A 13,514-nucleotide genomic window follows, 5' to 3' on the forward strand; every position below is an offset into this window, starting at 1 on the left:
TCTGGGGCTTCCACCTTACCCTAAGGGTACCACAGCCATTTCCAGGGCCACCACATGCCTCCATTCCCCAACCCCAAGCAAACCACACCCTGCGGGGGCATTCCAGGTTCCACTTTGCCCTTCCTGTGTGGACACAGGTCCCAGACGGTGAGCTGGGACCCCCTTCCCTTTCTTCGGCTTTACTGTCACACCTGGATCCAGATGCCTTCTTGCCACAGGCTATGCATGCCTTTCTTGGGACCAAGGAGAGCTGAGGGCTCCAGGAGCCTGGGCTGACCCACTGTGACACCCTGTGGTATTATTAGCACAGGAGGTGATGAGGTGAGGACGGTTTGTCAGCTAGGGCCAGGGCTAGATCAACAGCTAAGCCAGGCCTGGGATGGGCACGTGCTCCAAAAATGCACAAATGTGTATTCCAGCTGTTGAAAGGGAATTTCTATTAGCTTGGCAGCACAGCGCCCCCTGCTGGTCATGTTGATGATGCAGCTTCATTCAGGCTCTGCAATAGGGACCTGGATAAGGTACCAGATAGGAATATGCATGCATGCTCCATTTCTCTTCTCTTCTCTTCTCTTCTCTTCTCTTCTCTTCTCTTCTCTTCTCTTCTCTTCTCTTCTCTTCACTATCTCTTTCTGACACGTACACACTGAATACGAGTCACATAGTTAACAAATTCATAAACAACTGTGTGTCATACTGTCCCAAATCTTCTCATCTGGGTGGCCCACTGACCTTTTTCCCTGAGTTCAATATGTCAGAGTTCTTCTGTCTCAATTTCTATATCCCCTTCTCTATGGAATCAGCATTTGTTCCTCTTTCTTCTCCTGAGTCCTCATACCCCCACTAGGACACATGACCTAGGGTCCAAACAGGTACCACCCATATGAGCAACTCTCCTTTCCTTCATTCATCCATTCTGCACCACCCCAGACTCCATCCTCTTGCCAAAATAGTTCAAGCACACTCCAGGGCCTTCCTTTCCTAGAGAAAGAACCAGGCAGGCCTCCTCACAGTGGCAATTAAAGCCTTGGGTGATAAGACCCAACCTGAGTACACAGCCCTACCTGCATCTGAACAAAGTTCTGAAAGATGAGTTGAGGGGGGCATCAAGCAAGGGAGGGTTTTCCTGTCATCAGTGTTAATCAGAGCCAAGGAATATCAACTTATTTGCACTCCCCCTCAGCAAAACACTGCACCCCTGCACCATTTCCAGACACCCCACTCACCTCTGGCTTCATATCTCCTCACTTGCACAAATGCACCCCACCTTACGGAGTCTCCTCATACCTGTGGACACACACACTGGTTCCCTTCTCCTATTGCACATGGACTCACTTCTACCATGGACCTGTCCATAGAAGACCCTCACACCTAGAACTACCCACTCCCATGACAACCTCTTTGATGCCCACTCTCATGCCTGAGCCTGGAGCTCTGTGTAGAAAGAAAGAAAACAGGGCAGCAGGAAGACCACAGGCCCCACTGCCCTGTCTCCCAGGAGGAGTCCTTCAAAGGAATCACATTCACATGGCAGCTTTGGTCTTCCCGGAGGGCAGCAGCCGGCCGCCAGGGCTACACATCCTGTGGGAGTGAGACAGGGCAGCCAGCAAGACCATTGTTCATGCCTCGGCTGCTGGAGCCAGGCAGACCCTGCCCCAGGGCCCCTTCTCCATTGGAAGAAGTGACTGGAAAACAAGGCCTTGTATCCCGGGGACCAATGGCCCATTTGAGCAACTCTCCTCAAGCAGAAGTTTCCCACATGACCTTCCAGCCAGGCCCTGGACTCTCCTGCCTCCACAGCAACCATAGCCTCACTTGCTTGGCACTGTGTCTCAGTCCAGGCCATGGCGGAAAACTGAGGAAGGGGGAGGGAGGCCAAGGCAAGGAGAGGATGCACAGGCTACCCCAGGCTCCTGGATGGCAGCAGCCCTTCCTGTGGGAATTGCTGAGCCCTCTGAGTCCTTGGACCATCTCTTTCCACAGGCCAGAGCTTGCCATGGACGACATCAGGTTTGGGGGCCCCTTGAGCCAAGTCCATATTACTGGGCCTTTTCCGGGCAGCTGCATGCCTCCAGGCAAGAGGTAGAACCTTGGATTCTTCATGCCCTCCATGCTAAATTCATCTTGAAGTGCTGGTGTAGGGGAAAGGAGGGAAAATTTTACATATGGGCCTCAAATATTTTCTGGTGCCAGTGAGTTTCCTTTAACATAACCTTATATGCTGCCTTCACCCAGGGGCCTTTTGCTCCAGATTCAAGCTTTCTGGGTTCTGGTCATGTTTGACCCAGCCCCATTGCTTTCCCTTGGCCTATAGTTACTATGCTACCCTGTGTCTCCTAAGCAGACTGTGGCCCTCTGTAACCACAGGTTCTCCATCCACAGATGAGGAATTGAAAATACTCAGAAAACAATTGCTTCTGTGGTGAACATGCACAGAAATTTTTCTTGTCATTATTCCCTACACAATACAGTCTAACAACTATTTGCATTGCATTAGGTATTATAAGTAACACAGAGGTTATTTAAAGGATATAGGAAGATATACATAAGTTATATGCAAATGCTACACTGTCTCATATAAGGGAATTAAGCATCCATAGGTTTTGGCATCTGCAGAAATGGGTGGAGTGGAACAAATCACACATGGATATAGAGAGACAGCTATATTCTGAACTATGCTGACTCTCCCCTAAGAAGGCCTGAGGTTCCCATCCTCTGAGACCCAGGAATGACACACCTCTCTGCTGAGTTTGCAAGTCCCCTCTACGGTGCTCTGTGGGGAGTATGGAGATCCTCTATCAGCCTGGCTTCTTGCTCCATAGGTTGGAGGGAGCCTGCCCCTCTTGTCCCCCATACACACTGTCAACGACTCCTGCCATAACCTGGCTTCCTGTCACATGATCTTCATGCTTCCTGAGCCATGGGCACATAGAGGCCCTGTCATTCATGCCTGCCATAGTCCTCAGAGCCTTAGGACAAGGTGCCAAGAGCTCAGTATTGCCTGATGAAGCTTCCCTCCTGAGGGTCCCTCCTACCAGGCCCAGATACTCAGTGCATTTTCACATATCTGCACACACACGGCTGCTCCCTAGGACCTCTGACTCCAGCCTACCTGCCCGCACAGTACCCGCCTGCTGGCAGATCGTGGTAAGGCCAGTCACGGTCACCAGGCTCCTCCTCACTGGGGCTTCCCTCAACCTTAGGTTCCTCCTTATTCCAAACCACTGGACTCCAGTCTGGGATTGGGAAAAGAGGCCTTGACTGTCAGCTTGCCCAAGACTGTATTTTAAATTGGGTCCTTTGTCCTTTTCTGCTCAGGTGGGCTGCCTGGAGTCTATTTGGGCCTCTGGGGGCCCAATTCTTGGCGGACAGTGTTCTGAACAGAGAAATGTTCTGGAGGAGAAGGGGAAGCTAGATGTGCAGGATGCTGGTACCCAGGTTGGCAGACTCTGTCTTCCTCTCACTCTGGGGGTCTGCTTTCAGCCACAAAGACTGTGAGCTTAAGGCCCACACTGTCACAGAGCACCCTGACCAGACCCAGCAGAAAAGGTGCATAGACACGCAGGAGCTAGTCTGCTGGGGATTCCAGCCCCTACCACTGTACCAGGCTCCCCCTGTCCCACACAAAGCACTGGGAAGCTCAGGCCCTGGATATGAAGTCCCTTCATATCTATTCCAATTTCCTCAAGAATATGAAAAGTATTTAACATAATATCTCAATTCTCTGCAAACAGTATGAAGTGGCCTGTGTGTTACACTTCCCTAATGCCAAACATCTGGGCCAAACACTGCCTCCAGTCATTTGGATGTCTCCTAATGTCCAAAGAACCCAAATTCCCAAGTGGGAAATTCTAGATTCTAAACTGGGATGGGTCCCAGAGGTTATCAGAGTGAGAAACGTCCCTCCCGGGTGGCTATGCATATCTGGACTCATTTCCATGATGAGGACTCACATGGGGCAGGATCAGGGGGCCCAGGGGCTCCCACCTTCATCTTGGCCCTGGGAACATGAAGGCCTCTTGTGTCCTCCCCCAGGGCAGAAATGTGCCCAGCATACAGTAGGTGATAAGTAAGACTAGTAACTGTTCACTGACTTGAGGTCAGTGGGACACACAGAGTCCCTTGCAGATTTGATTCTCATCGCTCAGAGGATGCAGCACTGCAAACCACAAGTGTGCCTGCCTCACCTCAACCCAGAGAATTGCATTGGGACAACTGGAAGCTTCTCCCCGTTCTTCTGCCAAGTGGGCCCAAAGCCAGAACCTCAATCCAGGGCATCTCTGCCAAGTTTCCAGGCTCCTGTCATGCTTCATTCCTACCCAGGGGGGAAGCCCCTGCACTTTCTCACTTCTTTTGAGACAGATCAAATTGAAGAGAGTTGGCTCACATCGAAGACCAAGACTAGTTTTTTAACACACAATTTTTGGGAAAGGGGAGCAAAATTTTTTTTTTCCCCAGGATGCTGTAATGGGCTCTGGGGGAATCACTCAGATGCACCTGTCACTAATTTGTGGAGCAGAGCAAGACAAAGAGACATGCCAATGCCTGCAAGGCTCTGAAATTAACAACAAAACTGCAGCTTGGGGTCCTAAAGTCCAGCAGCAGTGGACTACAGGAGATACCATAGTATGGATGGTTCCCTGGAAGTCACACAAGGTGGGGGCCACCATGGGCATGGAGTCGCAATGATGAAGTGGGACAGGAAGATTTGGACTGGCCCCTTTTCCCAGATCCTAAGCTCCTTGGCCCTGACCAGGGCCAAGGGAAGAGTGGGTGCTTGGCTCTAGGCCCAGGTCCTACTGTGAACACCCACAGCATCCCCTACCAGCCTGGAAGCTGCTGTAGTTGTTCTAGGGCAAAGGGAAAGCTGAGCTGCTGTCTCCAGAGCAGCCAGCCACATGGCCCGAGGCATCTATGCAGTGCACATGAGCCCTCTGTACCCCCTTTCACAGAGCAACATTTGAATGTCGTTCCACAGGGAAGGACCACATGCTGGGTACCTTTGGGGGAAAATCACAAGGAGCTGCATGGAGATCCACTAAAGCACAGAGGCACAGGGGAAGAGGGTCACCTGGGCCTGTCTGCTCAAAGAGAGTGACCAAGGCACTAGCCATCTTAACAGTGAGGGAAGCAGGGTGGGAGTGGCCAGAGGAAGAAAACTGGACCCAGGCTGAGTCAGGGAGACTCCAAGAGGGGGCGGCACTCAGATAGCCATGCTCCACAGGTGAGGGGACATGAATGAATTCAGGGTCATGGGACATGTAGCAGATTCTAATGTTTTGAATCTAAAAAGAAAGAAAATGATCCAGCTAAGCTTCACGATGCAGATGGCATTAGGTGGCAGCTCAAGGGACCCTTGTCTTGCCTGTTTCTCAGAATGCTCTCGTGTAAACCCTATTCAAGTCTTAACAGGAGTGACCCTCTCACAGGTCATGGAGGCCTCTCCTGACAACCTCTCCTGACAAAGCCCCAGTCCCCTTCCCCGTTCTTCCACTTCCTCAACAGCACCCCTCATCAATGACACAGCCAACGTGTGTTTAAACACTTGTGTGGATGCTGTCCCATCCTTGGGCTGACAACATTGTGTATTCACAGAGCTTCCCTTGTCTGGCTTTGCTACAAATTCCTTCCATATATAATTCATTTGGTTCATTCAGCACCTCTCATGAGGCAGGTACTAGCATTATATCCATTTGATTGATGGGAAACGTAGGCCCAAAGCCACCAGCTGGCTAGTGGCAGAGCAAGGACCCAATCCAGCCCCATCTGCCTGCAGGTCTGCACTGTTTATCCCAGGGTCATAGTGTTTCCAAAATGTTAAGTAACCTAGGAGCCAGGTGATGCAGAGTGAGGGCTTCATAATCATTTGTCAAATGAATTTAGACCATCTCTCTGGGCCCCTGATGTGTTTACATTGTGTTTACAACCCTCCGATACCCGCACAGTACAGTGACAAACCCTTGTCACCATGGAAGCACTAAATACATGTTGGGGTTCATCCTCAAAAGGTGCCACTGGCTGTATGGGCAGCCCCTGAGTCCCTTGAGAGCAGTGCACCCCCTGCCCTGGGTGAGGTAGCACGTGCTTTGGGTAAAGCAGCAGGCAGAGAATCGGAGCATCTGTCTGGAGATGCTTTCGTAACCCTCTGTCCTTCCATCCACAGATCTCTCCTTTTCCCAGCATAGTCAAGAGTATGGAAACCTCCAGAGGGATTCCACTGCGAAGACAACGTCTTATGACTAGGAACTTAATGTGTTGGCAGGAGTAAATATAGCTAAAACTGGGGTTGAATCCCACTTTCCCATGTGAAAACTGTGTGATTTAGACAAGTGTTCCAACCTCTCTGAGCCCCCAAATACCTCTAGATCTACAGGATAGGGCTCAGAGCCTCTCTGTATCAGGGTTTCTTCCTGAGAATTCATGTGCACATCAGTGGTCTTACCATCTAGGCCTTTTTCTGGGTCACTGCACCAGTTTTGCCCTAGAGGCAGCAGCAAGTTCACCTGTTCAAAGTCCACCTCGTCCCTGTCCCTCCAGAAGCCTGTCTGCTGATTCCCAGGCCAGGTGCTGTTATGTCATGTGCCACAAGGTCAGTGCCAGATATCCAGCCTCCATTTTAAAAATCTTTGCATGCTTCTTAGAGTTTTGATTATTTCACCACTTTCTCAGTAGTTACCTTCAATCCAGGCCTTGTACACAGCACTCCAAATCACAAGATGCTTTTCAGTATAAAAATCCATTTTAAAGCCGAAAAGGCTGTTAGGAATCCCTTTTGAAAATTCACCGGCTGGTCCCCAGAGGGCGTCTGGATTTACTAAGGGAGACTCGCATCTTAGTAAAGGATTTGAGATCCAGATGTTGTCTCTGTGGGAAAAAACAACATTCTTTTATCAGGAAGCTGGTGCTTGGACACGATGTCCACTCCACTTGAGAAAACCAAAGTATCTTGATAAGAAAAAATATGTTTCAACAAATAACCTGCTGTTGCCATTTTTAGATAAAATAAACACATTTCCAAAAATTTTCTTCAAGCTCAGTGGTAAATTCACGCATAAAGAACTCCAAGTCACACGTCATCCAGTTACCAGTGAACTCAACGTGTTGCTTCAGCAATGGGGAATTTTTAATATACTTTTTAAAGTCTCATTTAATCTTCTTGTTAACAAGAAATAAAGTAACATCTTCATAAAAACTAAAGTATACCATGTAGTAATGATTGCATAAAACAGCACTTCCCTTGCTTGCGAAGTCCATGTCTGTTTACCAGGTGGGCCTGGGATCCTCAGGGAACCTTCTGGCAACCTGGTATCTTGCTCAGCAGATTGGGAATGACAGCATCTACCTCTCCAGGGTGTTTGTTCATTCATTTAGCAAACACTCATCAGGGGCTCCCACGTTCCAGGTGAGCCCTGGACAGCGGCTGCCCAAGCCAGGATGTCAGTCCATGTCTGTGGATTCTTACTTGACCCTCTAAATGACAGCATGTAGCCTCTGCCTTTGGAGACAGCCCTTTCTTCTTCCCTTCTTTTCCCCTTGCCTTCCTTCTTCCTCATTCCTCCGTGAAATTGGTCCATTGACCCTGGTGAGGCCACCTCTTGGGACTCAAAGAAGCTGCACCATCACAGAGTTTTACATAGGGTTTGGAACCAAATGGTGTTAAGTCCTACCATTTTTTTTTTCTCCACTAGCTGGATAACCTTCGGCAAAACTTCCTGATCTATAACTTATGCCTCAAAAGGCTACCGTGAGAATTGATTAAATGGTGAAATCAAAACCTCAATCCACAACAAGTGAACAGAAAATGGCCACAGGTGTGAACAGTCTTATTGACAGTACAAGACAGGATGGTCCATCCTCCCAGCAACCATGCCTTCTGGGTACGCTGTGGGGACCGAAACGTTCTTATCCTGCCCACCTACCGTGGACCATTTATATTAATGTCACAGCTCTAAAGCATCATCACCAGAGGTCATGAGATTACAAAGGGACATCTTTTCCAGAGCCACATTGCTTGGTCCATAATTAGCACAAGTTTCCATGAATAGAATATCGCAATGGGGTGGAAGAAGCCGCCCTGCCGGATGGCTGGTTTGTTAGTGTAAGGCATTCCTGGGGCTTCTCCAGCCCTTGCTTCCCCTGGCCGCTGCCCTCAAAGCCCCCATTCCTCATTAAGGGATCAGCGACATTGGACATGCGCTCCTGAGCTGCCAGGCTCTCTGCGCTGTCCTCTCAAGCCTTATCGGTGGTCCTCAAGCAATGTTTGTGCTGGAAAAATCAAAGCTGGGCTTGGGCGGAAATTATGGACTGCTGGTGTCATGAGCTAATTAGAGACTCCAGGGTCAAGCACAAGGGAGAGGACACAGACTCTTCCTGCTCAACATCCCTCTGCTAATGGGACGATGAAAAGCACAGTGTGGGCTGCAGGCTGACAAGTGTTGCCAGCAGCCTGTGAGAGAGTGGAAAGGAGGGACAGTGACAGGTCTTGTTAATCAAGTGCAGATGCAGGACTGCACCCACCCCTGTCTCCGGGGGTGTGGTTGCTGGTCAGTCACAGGAGCTGGAGAGATGGGTTTATGGGCAGATGTCTCAAGTTGATGGCCACATATTTATGACCTAGTAGGAAGTTCAGAGCAGTTCTGAGTGTCTATATTGCCATCATTAAAACAGATTAAAATTCAAGACAATTCTATTAGAAAATAGCTAAACAGAAAGTGTAAATGCCAAACAGCCTCTACTGTTGTTCTGTCATTATCAGCCTTCTCAACCCAGGAGACTGTGGCCTCCCTGAAGGCATTTGCTCCACCATAAAGATCCTCTCTGCTCTTGCTCTCCGCAGAGCAAGTGCCAGGTAGGGGCCGAGAGCTCCCTGTGTGAGGGACAGAACTCACACTTTGCACATGAGGTGACATGACAATCTCCAGGGACCCAGTGCAGGCTCCCTCCTCCCCCAGCCTCGCTGAAGCCTTCCCTACAGCCTCCCCCTAGACAGATGGGCTCAGAGCTTCTGCTGCTGAATCCAAAGTAAAGGCCTGTGGAAGTGCGACCAGGACACAGCAAATTAGGTCCAACTGAGAGTTTGGCATAGGGGACTGAACTTGGGGTACTCCTACACCCAGGGACTGGCCCCACAGCTTCCCACAGTCCAGGGAAGAGGAATCAGGTATTCACAGCCCCTTCCCCAACAAGTGTGGCCACTGTCAGGGCCAGCAGTTCTACAGGGGTTCAGTGATCCCTTCCCTAGCCACTGTGAGGATCCCCTCTAGTGTCAGGTGCCATGCAGTTTGGGGTGTGGGTTAGTCACATTCCAAGACTGTACAGCACCCCTACACAATGCATTCATGTGGCCAGAGCCCCCAGTGGCCCAGGATACCTTCCATCCTCCCTCAGATGAGGGGGCAAGGTGTTTGGGGCAGACATGCCCATGTCCATGTGGCATATGTGACAGCAGATGCTTTATGGTGCAGTCCAGTACTTCTCTGAGGAGCCCTTCCCTCCTTTTGCCCAGTCCCTCTGCTGATCTTTACATTATTGAACATATGCCTCAATTTCTCTACCACTCAGTCCTCAGCGCTTCTGACAGAGGGGACCTTACATTAGTGGTACGCCTACTATTTTGTAATTATACAACTACTTTTTGAACTAAGGCCTGTAACCCTGCTCATCCAGCCTCCTGTCTACTTTTGTCAATAAAGATTTATGAGAACACAATTATGTCCATCTATTCATGTACTATCCGTAGCTGCTCTCAGGCTGTAACAGCAGAGTTGAATAGTTGTGACATAGACCTTATGGCCTGAAAAAAACTAAAATATTTACTATCTGACTCTACAGAGAAAGTTTCCTGTCTCCTATCAGGTTTGAAGAAATTTTTTGGTTTATTTTCATAATGTCCCTCCACAATAGACCTTGATTTCTATTTGAAAAGAAGCTGCTAAGACCTGGCAACGTCAAATAGACACTGAAGCTGGTTAGGAGAAGATGAAAGCTTCAAACCCACATATGCCTGGCTCTCAAAACCTTATGTTTAGCACCGATCTTATCACATATTTTTCTGTTACCTCCCAAGACCTTCCAAAATTATTCACCCTGACAACTAGTTCCTTCTTGTCCTCCCTGGGTTTGAACCTAAGAGTTAATCAACCAATACACCTCTTCCTCCTCTCTTTGATCCAGCATCATTCATTTGGGCCTGAGCCAGATTTGGTAAGTCTCAACCTGATGCCCCAGGGAGTCTTCTCATTGTGCAATGGAATTGTGAAGTTTCCTATTTATTTCATGGTTCTCCCCATGTCACATTTCTAACCATTGGGTTTTATAGCCTCCCCCCAAACATGGAACCCCAGCTGCAGTCTATACATCCTCCATTAGAGACCCATCTCTAATGAAATCAACACTGGTGACAACTCATGATGTCAGAGTCATCCAGCACAGAATCCCCTTCCATGCAGGCCAGGGATTGTCTCCTGGAAGCCAGTGGTCAGGGTGGGGGGAATCACTTTCTCAAGCATTGAATAGAGGCTGCAGGTGACAACAGAGCTATGTGGTGGTTTTAAGGCAGAAAGACCTGTTTTTTCAGGTTAAGTGGTCATGAACCAGTCTCCATCTCCTCATCCATAAAGCGGAAGAAGACCCTGAGTACACCGACCTCAGAGGTTGTGGTTATAGGGCACAGAATATCCAGGAAGGGTTAGGTCCTTGGTTGGTATGGTACCTGACCATGGCAGGTGCTCCCAAAATGGCAGGACTCATCAGCGTCAAGAAGCTGCAGCTGCCGCCTTAGCTCACGGTCACTGTCATCAGCATCATCGCCTTCGTTAACCTCCCCACTTTCTCCATTTTACAACCTGGCCAGGCTGTCAGTGTCTGCTCGCCAGTGGCCCATGAAAACCAGGGACAATGATTGGGGAGAACAGTAACGAATACAAATGGTTCTCTGAGCTCCACGGAGGCTGTGTTGGGCGGCACGGTCTCTTAGCACTAACCATCCCTGCTCCTTCCCAGATGCCGCTGTCAGGCCACTGAGGACGCTGGTTTGATGAAGACAGATGATGGTCTGTGCCTGGGGTAACACTGTGCTAAAGCATTTAATCAGAACTCCGCTCTCTGACAGAGCCGAATAATTGGAGGCAGGTGCTAAGTGCAATTTAAATAAAATGTTGAGTTAATAAGGACAGTCGACAAGGATGTTATAAGTCCCCTGTCCAAGTTTTCAACAGGAATTTGAAGACAACTGGAGGCCTGAAAAATGGTGACTTAATTTCTTAAGTCTCTCTTCAAAAACAATACAATAAAATTTTAAGTTTATTTATTTTCATTGATTTCAAAATAAGATGGTCAGAGAAGCTGCAACAATGTCTGAGATGCCCCTGATGGATACCACCTCCCTTCTTATCTCCAATTTCCCCTTTCAGCTCCAGAGCCCTGCTGAACTACCTCCATGGCCATTCCTTCCTCTCCCAGCCCATCTTGTATCATCCAGACAGCTGATCCTAGAATAATCTTGCTAGAGTACATATGATGTCAGGGCTTTTGTCCCCTATCAAGTAGAGCTACATCCCTGAGGGGACTGTGTCCGGTCTCCACAGCTTGCTTAGCCCTAACCTGTCTCTCATGGCTCCTGGCTTCCATGTAACTGCTCCAATTGTGGTGAACCCCAGGAAACTCCTTTCCTTGAGTCTTTCCAGAAGATTCCTCCAAGTCTTAACACCCTCCACTCCCCACACCGAAGGGTCTCTCCTCCATCTTTTATTTGGGGACCCTCAGACAGCTCTCCTGAACATGTTCACAGCACATTCCTAACACCATGCTGTCCATAGGTTGTCATTAATGTCCTTCTGCTTTTCATCACCACTAGACTCTGAATTGCCTGCATCAGGAAATGCATCTGCATGCAGCAGCAAACTTGTCCCAAGGAGGCTCCCATGGAAGGTGTCTGCCTCACCCTGGGTCATCATTGTATCATGCACTGTTACTGATCAACATATTCCCCTCAAAACTTATGAGTGACTGACACAGACTGTGCTCACCCTCCTATTCACCCAAATGGTCCCATTTTGTGATTTCATCTTATGAAAGTCCCCACTACCACCACCAAGAACCAGAGCCTTAGCTGGGGGTGGGGGGAATGGCACATGCCTGTAATCCCAATGGTTTGGGAGGCTGAGGCAGGAGGATCACAAGTTCAAAGCCAGCCTCAGTAAAAGCAGACACTAAGCAACTCAGGGAGACCCTGTCTCTAAATAAAATACAAAATAGGGCTGGGGATGTGGCTCAGAAGCCGAGTGTCCCTGAGTTCAATCCCAGATATCCCCCGCCCCCCCCCTCAAAAAAAAGAACCAGAGACTTAATAAAATGACATAAATATGAAAGAAAAAGAATCCAGTCTGAAACCCTCATGCCCACCATCCAGGGAGGGTTGCACACAGTGCCTTTTCAGGCTCGCTGTACAGTAAAGTGATGTCTGGTGAAGATAGGCTATGGCCTGTCCCCCTCACTGGCTAATACCTGACACAATCACCAGGAGAATGAGTCAAGGAACCACCCCACTTCAGTTCTGAGGGGACCCTTGATGCCTGTAGGACTCAGCTCCCATGGGAAGGGTCTGCTACGGGTTGAATGTGGTTTGTCTCTCCAAAACCCATGAGGAAAGGAACTGCCACTGTGTCAGTGCTGGGGGTGATTAGGTCATTAAGAGGATCCGTTCCTTTCCTGTGGGACTGGGAGTGCCTGAGTTCTCATCCTTGCTGGACTGGATTAGTTAACATAAGAATGCACCAGGCACAGTGGCACATGCCTGAACCTCAGCTACTCCAGAGGCTGAGGCACAGGATCCATAAGTTTGAGACCAGCTTTAGCAAGGCCTGTCTGGAAATAAGAAATAAATGGAGCTTGAGATGTAGTTCAATGGTAGAGCTCCCTGGCTTCAATCCTCAGTACCATATGTGCACACAAAAAGTATGGGATGTTATAGAGTGAGGCCACTCTTCATGTTCTGTCTCTTCTGCACACTCCCACTTGTCCTTCCGTGAGGCCCTCACGAGAAGTCAAGCAGATGCTGGCACCATGCTGCTGGACTCTCCAGCCTCCAGAACCACGAGCCAAAATAAACCTCTGTTCTTTATAAATTACCCAGTCCCTAGGTGTTCTGTTACAGGAACAGAAAACAGACCAAAACAGGCCCCTTGTGCATGAACTCCAAAGTTGTAGTCCCTAAGTCATCTTAGTGGGGGCTTCTTGGATGAGCAGCAGCTCTGGAAGTTAGAAAGGCCCTCTTAGTCTTTGAAGACACTCCCTTCCCTGGCTCTCTCTTGTGAAGAGAGGAAACCACTCAATGAAGTATGATCCTGGGAACAATGCACCTGCTCCCTTTACCTCCTTTTAGGAAGAGTGATCCCTTCTGGGCGTAAGTCAAGGCCCCTTTATCTTCTGCTCAGTCACATATCCTCTCTGAGGGACATTTTAGGGTCTGAGCAGCATGAAGGAGTCCTCACGCCCCGCTCAGGACTGTTTCAGCT

The 13,514-nt window shown here is 49.1% G+C and overlaps 1 pseudogene across 1 annotated transcript in view; it reads left to right on the forward strand.

Annotated features, from left to right (window-relative positions):
* The window catches only part of LOC308634082 (ribonucleoside-diphosphate reductase subunit M2-like), a 55,018-nt pseudogene that overhangs the window by 4,090 nt on the left and 37,414 nt on the right, over window positions 1–13,514 (forward strand). Inside the window, exon 2 of the transcript in view lies at window positions 3,319–3,438. The product of the transcript in view is annotated as a ribonucleoside-diphosphate reductase subunit M2-like (transcript). The remainder of the gene's footprint in view (window positions 1–3,318; window positions 3,439–13,514) is intronic.

Source organism: Spermophilus citellus, assembly GCF_964194105.1.
Source record: "Spermophilus citellus genome assembly, chromosome: 15".
NCBI classification, from domain to species: Eukaryota; Metazoa; Chordata; class Mammalia; order Rodentia; family Sciuridae; genus Spermophilus; species Spermophilus citellus.